Raw genomic sequence first — 12,923 nt, 5'->3', positions numbered from 1 at the left:
TCTTAATACCCCCCTACTTCTCCCCTCCCCTTATCCCTCCCTACCCACCCATCCTCCCCAGTCCCTTTCCCTTTGGTACCTGTTAGTCCATTCTTGAGTTCTGTGATTCTGCTGCTGTTTTGTTCCTTCAGTTTTTCCTTTGTTCTTATATTCCACAGATAAGTGAAATCATTTGGTATTTCTCTTTCTCCGCTTGGCTTGTTTCACTGAGCATAATACCCTCCAGCTCCATCCATGTTGCTGCAAATGATTGGATTTGCCCTTTTCTTATGGCTGAGTAGTATTCCATTGTGTATATGTACCACATCTTCTTTATCCATTCATCTATCGATGGACATTTAGGTTGCTTCCAATTCTTGGCTATTGTAAATAGTGCTGCGATAAACATAGGGGTGCATTGGTCTTTCTCAAACTTGATTGCTGCATTCTTAGGGTAAATTCCTAGGAGTGCAATTCCTGGGTCAAATGGTAAGTCTGTTTTGAGCATTTTGATGTACCTCCATACTGCTTTCCACAATGGTTGAACTAGTTTACATTCCCACCAGCAGTGTAGGAGGGTTCCCCTTTCTCCACAGCCTCACCAACATTTGTTGTTGTTTGTCTTTTGGATGGCAGCCATCCTTACTGGTGTGAGGTGATACCTCATTGTAGTTTTAATTTGCATTTCTCTGATAATTAGCGATGTGGAGTATCTTTTCATGTGTCTGTTGGCCATCTGTATTTCTGTTTTGGAGAACTGTCTGTTCAGTTCCTCTGCCCATTTTTTAATTGGGTTATTTGTTTTTTGTTTGTTGAGGCGTGTGAGCTCTTTATATATTCTGGACGTCAAGCCTTTATCGGATGTGTCATTTTCAAATATATTCTCCCATACTGTAGGGTTCCTTTTTGTTCTATTGATGGTGTCTTTTGCTGTACAGAAGCTTTTCAGCTTAATATAGTCCCACTTGTTCATTTTTGCTGTTGTTTTCCTTGCCCGGGGAGATATGTTCAAGAAGAGGTCACTCATGTTTATGTCTAAGAGGTTTTTGCCTAAGTTTTCTTCCAAGAGTTTAATGGTTTCATGACTTACATTCAGGTCTTTGATCCATTTTGAGTTTACTTTTGTATATGGGGTTAGACAATGGTCCAGTTTCATTCCCCTACATGTAGCTGTCCAGTTTTGCCAGCACCATCTGTTGAAGAGACTGTCATTTCGCCACTGTATGTCCATGGCTCCTTTATCAAATATTAATTGACCATATATGTTTGGGTTAATGTCTGGATTCTCTAGTCTGTTCCATTGGTCTGTGGCTCTGTTCTTGTGCCAGTACCAAATTGTCTTGATTACTATGGCTTTATAGTAGAGCTTGAAGTTGGGGAGTGAGATCCCCCCTACTTTATTTTTCTTTCTCAGGATTGCTTTGGCTATTCGGGGTTTCTGGTGTTTCCATATGAATTTTTGAATTATTTGTTCCAGTTCATTGAAGAATGTTGCTGGTAGTTTCATAGGGATTGCATCAAATCTGTATATTGCTTTGGGCAGGATGGCCATTTTGACAATATTAATTCTTCCTAGCCACGAGCATGGGATGAGTTTCCATCTGTTAGTGTCCCCTTTAATTTCTCTTAAGAGTGACTTGTAGTTTTCAGAGTATAAGTCTTTCACTTCTTTGGTTAGCTTTATTCCTAGGTATTTTATTTTTTTTGATGCAATTGTGAATGGAGTTGTTTTCCTGATTTCTCTTTCTGTTGGTTCATTGTTAGTGTATAGGAAAGCCACAGATTTCTGTGTGTTGATTTTGTATCCTGCAACTTTGCTGTATTCCGATATCAGTTCTAGTAGTTTTGGGGTGGAGTCTTTAGGGTTTTTTATGTACAGTATCATGTCATCTGCAAATAGTGACAGTTTAACTTCTTCTTTACCAATCTGGATTCCTTGTATGTTTTTGTTTTGTCTGATTGCCGTGGCTAGGACCTCCAGTACTATGTTAAATAACAGTGGGGAGAGTGGGCATCCCTGTCTAGTTCCCGATCTCAGAGGAAATGCTTTCAGCTTCTCACTGTTCGGTAAAATGTTGGCTGTGGGTTTATCATAGATGGCCTTTACTATGTTGAGGTACTTGCCCTCTATTCCCATTTTGCTGAGAGTTTTTATCATGAATGGATGTTGAACTTTGTCAAATGCTTTTTCAGCATCTATGGAGATGATCATGTGGTTTTTGTCTTTCCTTTTGTTGATGTGGTGGATGATGTTGATGGACTTTCGAATGTTGTACCATCCTTGCATCCCTGGGATGAATCCCACTTGGTCATGGTGTACGATCCTTTTGATGTATTTTTGAATTCGGTTTGCTAATATTTTGTTGAGTATTTTTGCATCTACGTTCATCAGGGATATTGGTCTGTAGTTTTCTTTTTTGGTGGGGTCTTTGCCTGGTTTTGGTATTAGGGTGATGTTAGCTTCATAGAATGAGTTTGGGAGTATCCCCTCCTCCTCTATTTTTTGGAAAACTTTAAGGAGAATGGGTATTATGTCTTCCCTGTAAGTCTGATAAAATTCCGAGGTAAATCCATCTGGCCCGGGGGTTTTGTTCTTTTGGTAGTTTTTTGATTACTGCTTCAATTTCGTTTCTGGTAGTTGGTCTGTTTAGATTTTCTGTTTCTTCCTGGGTCAGTCTTGGAAGGTTGTGTTTTTCTAGGAAGTTGTCCATTTCTCCTAGGTTTCCCAGCTTGTTAGCATATAGGTTTTCATAGTATTCTCTAATAATTCTTTGTATTTCTGTGGGGTCTGTCGTGATTTTTCCTTTCTCGTTTCTGATACTGTTGATTTGTGTTGACTCTCTTTTCTTCTTAATAAGTCTGGCTAGAGGCTTATCTATTTTGTTTATTTTCTCGCAAGAACCAGCTCTTGGTTTCATTGATTTTTGCTATTGTTTTATTCTTCTCAATTTTATTTATTTCTTCTCTGATCTTTATTATGTCCCTCCTTCTGCTGACCTCCTTCTGCTGACCTTAAGGCCTCATTTGTTCTTCTTTTTCCAATTTCGATAATTGTGACATTAGACCATTCATTTGGGATTGTTCTTCCTTTTTTAAATATGCTTGGATTGCTATATACTTTCCTCTTAAGACTGCTTTTGCTGTGTCCCACAGAAGTTGGGGCTTAGTGTTGTTGTTGTCATTTGTTTCCATATATTGCTGGATCTCCATTTTGATGTGGTCATTGATCCACTGATTGCTTAGGAGTGTGTTGTTAAGCCTCCATGTGTTTGTGAGCCTTTTTGCTTTCTTTGTACAGTTTATTTCTAGTTTTATGCCTTTGTGGTCTGAAAAGTTGGTTGGTAGGATTTCAATCTTTTGGAATTTACTAAGGCTCTTTTTGTGGCCTAGTATGTGGTCTATTCTGGAGAATGTTCCATGTGCACTTGAGAAGAATGTCTATTCTGTTGCTTTGGGATGTAGAGTTCTATAGATGTCTATTAGGTCCATCTGCTCTACTGTGTTGTTCAGTGCTTCCGTGTCCTTACTTATTTTCTGCCCGGTGGATCTATCCTTTGGGGTGAGTGGTGTGTTGAAGTCTCCTAGAATGAATGCATTGCAGTCTATTTCCCCCTTTAGTTCTGTTAGTATTTGTTTCACATATGCTGGTGCTCCTGTGTTGGGTGCATATATATTTAGAATGGTTATATCCTCTTGTTGGACTGAGCCCTTTATCATTATGTAGTGTCCTTCTTTATCTCTTGTTACTTTCTTTGTTTTGAAGTCTACTTTGTCTGATATTAGTACTGCAATCCCTGCTTTCTTCTCACTGTTGTTTGCCTGAAATATGTTTGGAAATACTACAATTTTACCCACAAGCACCCTGAAAGGTTGGGAGTTCCCCCTTTTAAGGATTTTTCAGGAATGTGACCACAGGTTGGGGGTTCAGTCTTGTTAAGTGGTTCCTGAATATTTAAAATTAACTTAAGGAATTTACTACTCTGATTTTTCCCTGAGATGCCGGAGTCTTGGTCTGGGAGCATATCAAACAAGACTCCTGCCAAGCCCCTAAGGTGGGTTGAGCCACTATGTGTTCGCTAAAGAGTTAAGAATATTACTTCTTAACTTCTGGGTTTTAAAATGCAATCTTATCTTTTAAGATGTAATCCTTCCTGCCCTCTACTATGTTGTTTATGGCTGGGCCTGCATGCTAAATTAGTTGCCCAGGTTGCAACCAATACCCGATTAGGGCCTGTGGGTAAAATTGTAATATTTCTAGAATATCGCATCTGGCTTTCGGACATCTGCATATCAACAGACGCTCAAGGGTGGGTTTCCCTATGCATGGCACTATGGACAACTCTGCTCTGAAGGAAGCCCCAAGCCAGACACATACTCAGAATCCCCTTGTCCCCTTTTCTTAAAGGGACTGGGAGAGGCTGTGAGTTCAGCCATTCAGAGTTTCAGGGAAAAATTAGAATCTCCAAGATTTTTATTTCCAAATGACCAACAGATCAGCAGGAAATCAAGCCTTACCTAAACCTTTCCTCCTTTAGGCAGTTAAATCCCTGGAGCAAGATGAGTAAAGAAACAATGCAATGTATAGGCCACTTTTGTGAGTCACTTTTAAGACTGTAAAGATAAGGAGGAAGGCCTGAGGCTTCAGGTTCCCACATCCCTGGAAGATGGCTGTTTGTTGGAGCTGAGCTGAGATTTCTAAAGCTGGGCTTTAAGAGGCTGAAAACAGCTCCCAAATGAGCCCAGCCCCAGCAGAGCTGAGCCGGATGTGTCTCCTTGGCCTCCAGACCCCCAGGACACTCCTTGCTCTTACCTGTCCCCACTGGTTTCTGCCAGCCTGTTGTTCATGATGGCCAAGGCTTCGTGGTTGTCCAGAACAGCACCATTGTGACTCACTGTGCAGGCATTTAAAAATTAGTGTTCATGTCTCCTTCCCAGCAGGCAGCTTCTTTAGTGGTAGAAAGTAACTTCATTTCCTTATTTTTTCATTCATTCACTCAGTCAACAGATTATCAGTCTCCTCCTGTTGTATGCCAAGAACTATGCTTGATTCTGGAAATGAGAAAAGACACGGTACCTTCAAACACTTAAAGATCTTCTAAACTAGTGATATAAGAAGATTCACAAACAAATCAAGGCTTCCACGCACCCTGAGAATTCACTGTCCCTGTGTTAGGCAGGAAAATAGATATGAGCAGGGTGGGAAGAGAATAAGGCCAGGAGAGCCCACTAAAAAGACCCAGAGTTAATCAATTAAAGCTCAAAAAGCAGGAGTAACTTGGCCTGGAATGTTTGAATATCCCCCAGATAAAGGAGGGTACCTCAGCATAGCCCATGTCTTATTGTGCTAATGACGCAGGCCCAGCTTAATTTTTAACTTCACATATATGCTGTTTTTTTCCTTCGGCCCTAATCAAGTAGTTTGCAAACTGGACAACTTATTTAGCATGCAGCCCAGCTGTAAACAACAGTAAAAGGCAGGAAGTTAAGAAGTAAGATTCTTGATGTACTCTTTAGCAAAGACACAAAAACTCAGCCCACCTTGCAGGCAGGGCAGGCAGTCTTGTTTGATATACTCCCAGACCCAGACCCTAGTTATCACAGGGAGAAATCAGAGCAGTAAATTTCTTTAGTTAAGTTAATTTTAAATATTCAGGGACCACTTAACAACTCTGCACGCCCAGCCCGTGGTCACATTCCTGAAAAATCCTTAGAAGGAGGAACCCCAACCGTTCAGGGGGCTCCTCTCTTTGAGGTCGTCCGCACTTTCCGAGTGTGTAACTTTTTTCCCAACCTTTCAGTGCACTCCTCTCTGAGTCACCTGCTGCATTTTTTCTCTCTTTAAGTAACTTTAAATAGAACTTCCACTCTGCTTCACTACTGTGTCTTTGTTGCGGTGGGGACAAGGACCAAGGAAAATACACAATGCTTCCCCAACACTAGCAATTAGTCTTTTCCTTTTGAACTTTAGACATTTAAATATCCTGACACTGTGTGAGAAAAGCCCACCAGAGATGCAATCCTTTGACTTAAGACTGTTTTCTTGAGTTTTAAATATGCAGCAAATCAAAGTATGACTCATTAAGCCATTAACAGTCTAACATTAAATCCTTAAAAAAAATTCCCTGATTTTCCCATGTGACTCTGTTTAAGTGTGTGTGTGTGTTGTACACGTGGGGGTGGGATGATGTGGGAAGTTGGGAGGCAGGGTGAGAAGGAGAGAGATTTGAAAAAATCAAGAGCAGGTACAAGTAGGGCACCAACACTGGGGTTCCGGGTGTCCTAATAGCTACTTTGCAGAGGATGCACAAAAGGGAAAATAAATTCTCGAGATCTTAATTTTAATACTAGAATGTTAAGAAAAGAAAAACAATTTCATAAAATCTATTCCATCTTATCATACAACTATGCCCTTCCTTCAATTTTGATACTAAAAATTGTTTTATGAAGAGATGCTGATAGAGAATAGCTGTTTTAATACTTGGGCATTAAACTACAAAGTTGAGATTCTTATCATGGTCTTAATATTTTTGACATTTTACTGGTCTGTGAAATCCAAAAGTCTGGGAATGTGAATAATCAAATCTCTCATTTTATAGGAGCTTCCCATGGGGAGTCATGTCCTCATGGCGCAAGGACCTATGTAGATGAATAAGGGAAAGAGGTTACTCCAGCCCCTCGTACTCTGAACATAGTGGATGGAATAGGGTCTAGGTCACTGCTTACATCTTTGACTAATTTCTTCCAAAGAACCAGTTTTCCCTTCCTGCCTTGGTAGTCTAACATGGATAGTTTCAGACTTTGTCCTATTTTAAATTTATTTTCATTGCCTGCTTTGGACATTTTCTTACCTAAGCTGTTAGGATTTCGTACATTCAGGATGAAATGATACAGTGATGACATGCTTCAGTCCTCAATTCTTCTCTGTTTCAGTAAATAGAAAGGAAAAATAGTCCATCTGTCTGGACCTGTATAGAAAAATTTGGAGAAAAACAAAACAGGAAAGAAATGTTCCATTATTTTGTGAAATAATCTACCTTTAATCTGTCCCACAGCTCCCAAGGCAGACTTGGAGGCTAATCAAAACAGTCGCCACATTTCACTTCCATAAAGATAAGCCTCTGAGCATCAAAAGGGCAATGGACTAGGAGTCAGCACACCTTTTATCTGTAAAATGAGGGAACTGAGCCAAAATGTAAATAATCTCTAGTGCAAAATATTCACTGTGAATCAAAAACCATTTTTATTGCGGTCTGTGGAAAAGCCAGTTGCTGTAGAGTCCCCCAGGTCTGAGATGTTGAGTCAGTTCTCACACATTTTCCCGACACAATCTTAATGAAGCAAAGACTGCACTAAAGACAGGAGGAGGGAGGAGAACACAGAGTGGCCCCATATTTTTATTTCACTAGCAATAAACACACTGATACAAAGGCTTCATAATTGAGAGGAAACACTGAGGTGATAGGTACAAGGCCATGGATGAGCTACGAGGAAGGAGTGGTTAGAGAACTAAGATAATTCCAGAGGAAATATAACCAACGTGGCTGAAGTGTTTTGGCTGCATATTGCCTGAGAGTCATTCTTCCTTCTCCATGACGTTCAGGCCCACGTGAAAGTGGGCAGGGGAAGATGGGGAAGTGAAGGAGCTTGCTTGCACCAGAGCCCACCAGTGATCTCAGAGGTTTTAATACCACCAATTTATTTTCAAAGCAGATATTCAAATCCTCAAAGTTTGAGGTACTGTACTTAACCAGACATGTGACAGTCACATTCTTTGTCTTCATAACATTATCTTACTGAATATTAACTAGTGTTGCAAATGAAACAAGTAAATGGTACTAAACATACCAGAAGAGCAGGCTAGAAAAGGAATAGGGGACTTCCCAGAGTAGAACAAACAGCAGGGCTCCCAGCCTCACCACTGACTCCCTCTCAACTTTGTCCTAGAAGTGTCTGGGTCTTCACTTTCCTATTCTCCATCTACCAACATGTTTGGCCCTCTGGCGACCAGTGCGTTATATATTACAGCATGGTTCTTTTTTAAAAAATTGAGATACAAACCACACAACATAAAATGCATTATTATAAAGTATACAAGCCCAGTGATTTTTAGTATAATCACGAGGTTGTACAGTAACCACCACTACCTAAATCCAGAATATTTTCATCACCCCTAAAAAGAAATACCATACCCATTAGCTGTTATTCCCCTTTTTCCCCTCCTGCTAGGACTTGGCAACTATTAATTTACTTTCTGTCTGTATGGATTTGCCTGTTCTGGACATTTCATATAAAGGAAACATACAGACCCATAGATCGATGGAACAGACTAGAGAGCCCAGATGTAAACCCACACATATATGGTCAATTAATATACTATAAAGGAGCCAATGAATATACAGTGGGGAAGAGACAGCCTCTTCAATAACTGGTGTTAGAAGAACTGAAATGCTACATGTAAAAGAATGAAATTGAATCATTTACTCCATACAAAGAAGTAAACTCAAAATTGGATTAAAGACCCAAATATGTAACATGAAACCATAATAAAACTCTTAGAAGAAAACAAAGCCAAAACTCTCTTGAACATAAGCATAAGCAATTTTTTTCCTGGACACATCTCCTCAGGCAAGGGAAACAAAAAATGAACAAGTGGGATTACATCAAACTAAAAAGCTTCTGTAGGCAAAGGTCACCATTAGCAGAACAAAAAAGCAACCTACAATATGGAAGAATATTAATAAACGATCTATCCAGTAAGAGGTTAACATCTACAATATATCAACTCATATGAATCAACACCAAAAACACAAATAACCTGATTAAAAAATGGGCAGAGGAGCTGAACAGACACTTCTCCAAAGAAGAAATAAGGATGGCCAACAGGCACATGAAAATCTGCTCCACATCACCAACCATCAGGGAAATACAATTCAAAACCACACTGAGATAATCACCTCCTGCCACTATTCAACGGCCACTATCCAAGACAAAAAATAACAAGTGCTGGCAAGGATGTGGAGAAATGGGAACCCCACTACACTGTTGCTGGGAATGTAAACTGGTGCAGCCACTATGGAAAGCAGCATGGAGTTTCCTCAAAAAAATAAAAATAGAAATATCATTCCACCCAGTGATTCCACTTCTAAGAATTTATCCAAAGAAAACAAAATCACTGATTCAAAATATAAGCACTCCTATGTTTATCACCACATTATGTACAATAGCTAAAATTACAATAGTAATTTTGAAAGATTTTAAGCAACTTATCGGGGTATTAACATGGTGTACAATTTGCTCATTTTTGACATATGTATATATATCCATGAAGCCATCATGACAATCAGATAGTGAACATCTCCAGCACCCCAAAAGTTTCCTTGTGCCCCCTGGGATTCCCTCCCTCCACCCCTTCCTACTCCCCAATCCCCAAGCAACTAGTGACTTGCTTTCTGACAGTATAGATTAGTTAACATTGTCTAGAGTTCTCTGTAAATGGAATCATACAGTGTATACTCTTTCATTTGGCTTCTTTTACTCAACATAATTGTTTTGAGATTTATACATGTTGTTGTGTATACCAATGGTTCCTTCCTTTTTATTGCTGAGCAGTATTCCATATTATGAATACACCACCATTTGTTTATCCATGCAGAGTGAAGGTAATTAAAAAAAAAGTATAATTCCCTAACTGTAATATGTAACAGAAATTGGTGGAAAGTAATAAAATAATAGGGAAGTTCCATGCTCAGGCACAATCATACTGAAACATATAATGATGCAGTCAGATGTTTCACCTATACATACAATTACATGAACCCAGTTGTTCTTTGCCAGAAACTATGGTTTGGTTCCCAAGTGCAGCAGTTGGCCACTCCATACAGAAAGGTACAATGCCACGTGGCCTGAAGCACAGGGACCGAGATTAAGCAGAGGATGCAGACAGATTTTTAGTTTGGTGGAAAGATTTATTTCTCAGCAGGCTGACCACCAGGGTGGCATATTTCTTTTTAAGTTGTGTGAATGGTGTGTTTGGACTGGACCACGTTAGGATTTTCCAGTCTATCAATTACCCAGCCTCATTCACTAAGGTCCATATTTGCTTTTCCAAAGGCAAGCTTATCTTGCATTTCACAACACAATCCAGGGGCTTTTCATTGGCACTTCCCTGAACAGAAATAAGACTTCTTTCTTGCCCCATGCTTGAAGACCAGCAGCAGGCACTGGCACTTCTCAAGCCTGCTGGGGGCCTCTCAGGGCAGAATATAATTTTATGGAAGAAAGTGTTTAGCAATGCTATTGAGATAACAAGGCTTTGGAAGCCTCTACTACAAATGTAACTTTCAGTTATATTTACCCTCTTGGATAACCTACCCACCTTGTCATTATTAAAGGAGCCCATTGGTGCTAACCTTTGGCTTCAGAATGGCTTGTCCTTGCAAGGACCTCATTCCAGAAACTTTGAAGAATTGTTTTACCCAACATGAGTGCTACAGAGAAGGATCCAAGTCCATCGCGAGTGTGGTGGGCCAGGTAATAGGCGGGTCCTCTCGTCTTTGTTTCTTAACTGCGTTTTTAACATACCACCGCATTTCCCTCCAGAATCCAAATGAATATGTTATGCATTCATTCATATGCTTTGCTGCTTCCTGTTTCCCTGGAAATGTTTTCCTTCTACTTTATCTAATTTCTTGAGTTGAATGCTCAGCTTATTTTGTTTTAGTGGAATTGATGCCGGGGTTCTTGTTCATGAAGCCGAAGAATGAGCTTCACCAACAGTCAAGGTAGGAGAGCAAGATACAGGCTTTTATTTAGAAATAAAGTGAGAGAATAGAGCTCCTGGCACATGCCAGGAGGGGACAAGAGAGCCCGTAGTGATGTGTTGTCTAGGGGGTTTTATAGGCAGTTGAGGATTTTTCGAGAACATGAAAAAAAACTTAGGGATGTGGACTTGCATCACCTGCCCTGTCCTCAAGGTGGGCTGGGTCATAGTCTGATTGCTAGGGCTGACAGCGGAGTCACGGGTTATGCTGATACCCTTGCAGAACACTCAAACATTCCGGGACAAGTTGCTTCCGGCCTTTTGACCTTTAACTGATATCACTGAAGAGGTCTATATTCTTAAGTATCTTCCCCTAGAGAATTAGTGTGACCTTGACTTTGCATAATGCTTAACAGAGTTTCAATGGGGACTTCTTTGCCCATTGCTACATTGCTCTGACTGTAAATATTCTGCCCTGCTTTTCCCCGGAGGCCCTCACCCTACTCTGACTACACCCATGGTCCCTGTCTCAGAATGAAGACAGGTAAGACTACGAATTTACTTCTAAATACAGTTCTGGTTAAATTTCAGAAACTTGGCATGTTAATGTCATTTCCATTGTTTTAGAAACCTTTTATTCCAGATCTTAATTTGTCTTTGACCCAGTAATTGTTCAGGGGATAAAAACTGTGTGTTCTTCTTTTAAAGTTATAAGAAATTGGGGTTTTAAAATTATAGCCAGACTATAGAGCCTATATAACTCCCGTTCAGGGGAACTAGAGGTATTATTTGTAGGCTGGTGTGTAATCAATTCTTTGTAATCTAGGTTATAATTAATTTGTGTCACTATTCCTGAAGTATTTGAAAAGATACAGATTCTGTGGAGGTAAAGTACAAGCCTGATAATAAAGCCAAAAACTTGGTCTTGTTAATCTATGGCTTGAGTTTATCTGTGGTGACTGTCTTCTCCTGTATTTTTTTCTGGGACACAGGATGCCTGTCAGACCGGCAAGCTTGTCTTTTTCGGCTCTGGTGTCTTTGTCCCCACTTACGTCTCTAGACGTCTTTGTCATCCATATCCACCTTTTTTTTTGGTCTCACTGCTTTCCACGCGGCTTTCTGTCTGTGTTTGAAGAACTTCTCAAATGTGCAAGTCCAGCTTTGAGTGGCTTTTCTGCAGCACGGATTCTGCTTTCTGCCTTCAATGTAGACTTCATTTCTGTCGCTGGATTTCATTCCTTGTATTCTGCCTTTCGGCAGACTGTATCTTTTGGAGGTTTTCTCATATTTTATTACAAATTCAAAGCAGACATTTCCTTAAATTTTCCTGTTTTTTATAGCAGTTTATTTCCAGAAGCATGCTTTTGCTGTTTTGCCCTTAGAACTGACAAAAGGAGCCCCTAATTGAGCCCTGTGCTTTAGGGAACCCCAAATACAAAATAATTAAGTTTATTAAGGACCACAGGATGCCTCCATTACTCAGAATCTGGCACTCCCCACTGGCACAGCACAGCCTAACCCTAAACGTGGTCTACTGACTAACAATGTGCAGGCTGCAGAGAGATGCTGCTTTACCTCTTATCCTATGCCCATGGGGGAAAAAAGGTTTCACAAAAGCTTAATGGGGCCCCTGCTAGATACTATTTCAGAGCACAGAGAGGCTTTGAGCAGAAAAGAACTTGAGAGAAAAGACTAATTAACCTGTCAGAGCTTTCCTCTCAGATAGCTTGAATGCAATAAACTGAGCACAATAAAATATTTTCTAGTAGTGCTAAGTGTACAATTTCTTCTTGTTTTTGTGTTTCTATTCATGGTCCTGGAGGTGCACGTGAATTAGTACAGTATTTGCCTCGGTTGTAAATGGAAGCTGAGGAAATCTGCAATATTACATAAATCACATGAAGTACTACTCTTAAATCTGTGCATATGTCTAGACTTTAGACATAATATGATACTGGTTCTTTCCATTGGCAAGAAAATGGACACCGAATGGTAGAATTACAAATTTTAACATTTGATTTAAAAAGTTATTTAAGTTTATAACTTTTAAGATAACTGTATTAGATAACTTATTTATTAAAATTTAAATGCTATATTTAAGTTAAATTTTAAAATTAAAAGTTACTTATTAAAGCTTAATAAAGCTTTGAAATAGTAAAATAATATGTTTGGATTATGTGAATAA

The 12,923-nt window shown here is 39.7% G+C and overlaps 1 protein-coding gene and 1 long non-coding RNA gene across 2 annotated transcripts in view; both read right to left on the bottom strand.

The window, feature by feature from the left end:
* Positions 1 to 12,923, bottom strand: part of LOC130683504 (leucine-rich repeat-containing protein 37A-like) — a 228,805-nt gene that overhangs the window by 54,612 nt on the left and 161,270 nt on the right. The gene's annotated exons all lie outside the window — the stretch shown is intronic.
* The window catches only part of LOC130683506 (uncharacterized), a 69,571-nt gene that overhangs the window by 11,445 nt on the left and 45,203 nt on the right, over positions 1 to 12,923 (bottom strand). Inside the window, exons 3-4 of the long non-coding RNA XR_008997284.1 lie at positions 6,828 to 6,944; positions 4,790 to 5,028 (exon numbers count right to left, since the gene is read on the bottom strand). This is a non-coding gene — a long non-coding RNA (uncharacterized LOC130683506). The remainder of the gene's footprint in view (positions 1 to 4,789; positions 5,029 to 6,827; positions 6,945 to 12,923) is intronic.

Source organism: Manis pentadactyla, chromosome 4, assembly GCF_030020395.1.
Source record: "Manis pentadactyla isolate mManPen7 chromosome 4, mManPen7.hap1, whole genome shotgun sequence".
Classification (NCBI taxonomy): Eukaryota; Metazoa; Chordata; class Mammalia; order Pholidota; family Manidae; genus Manis; species Manis pentadactyla.
Note: the sequence above shows the minus strand (reverse complement) of the source record. Positions and strands in the feature narration are given on the sequence as shown.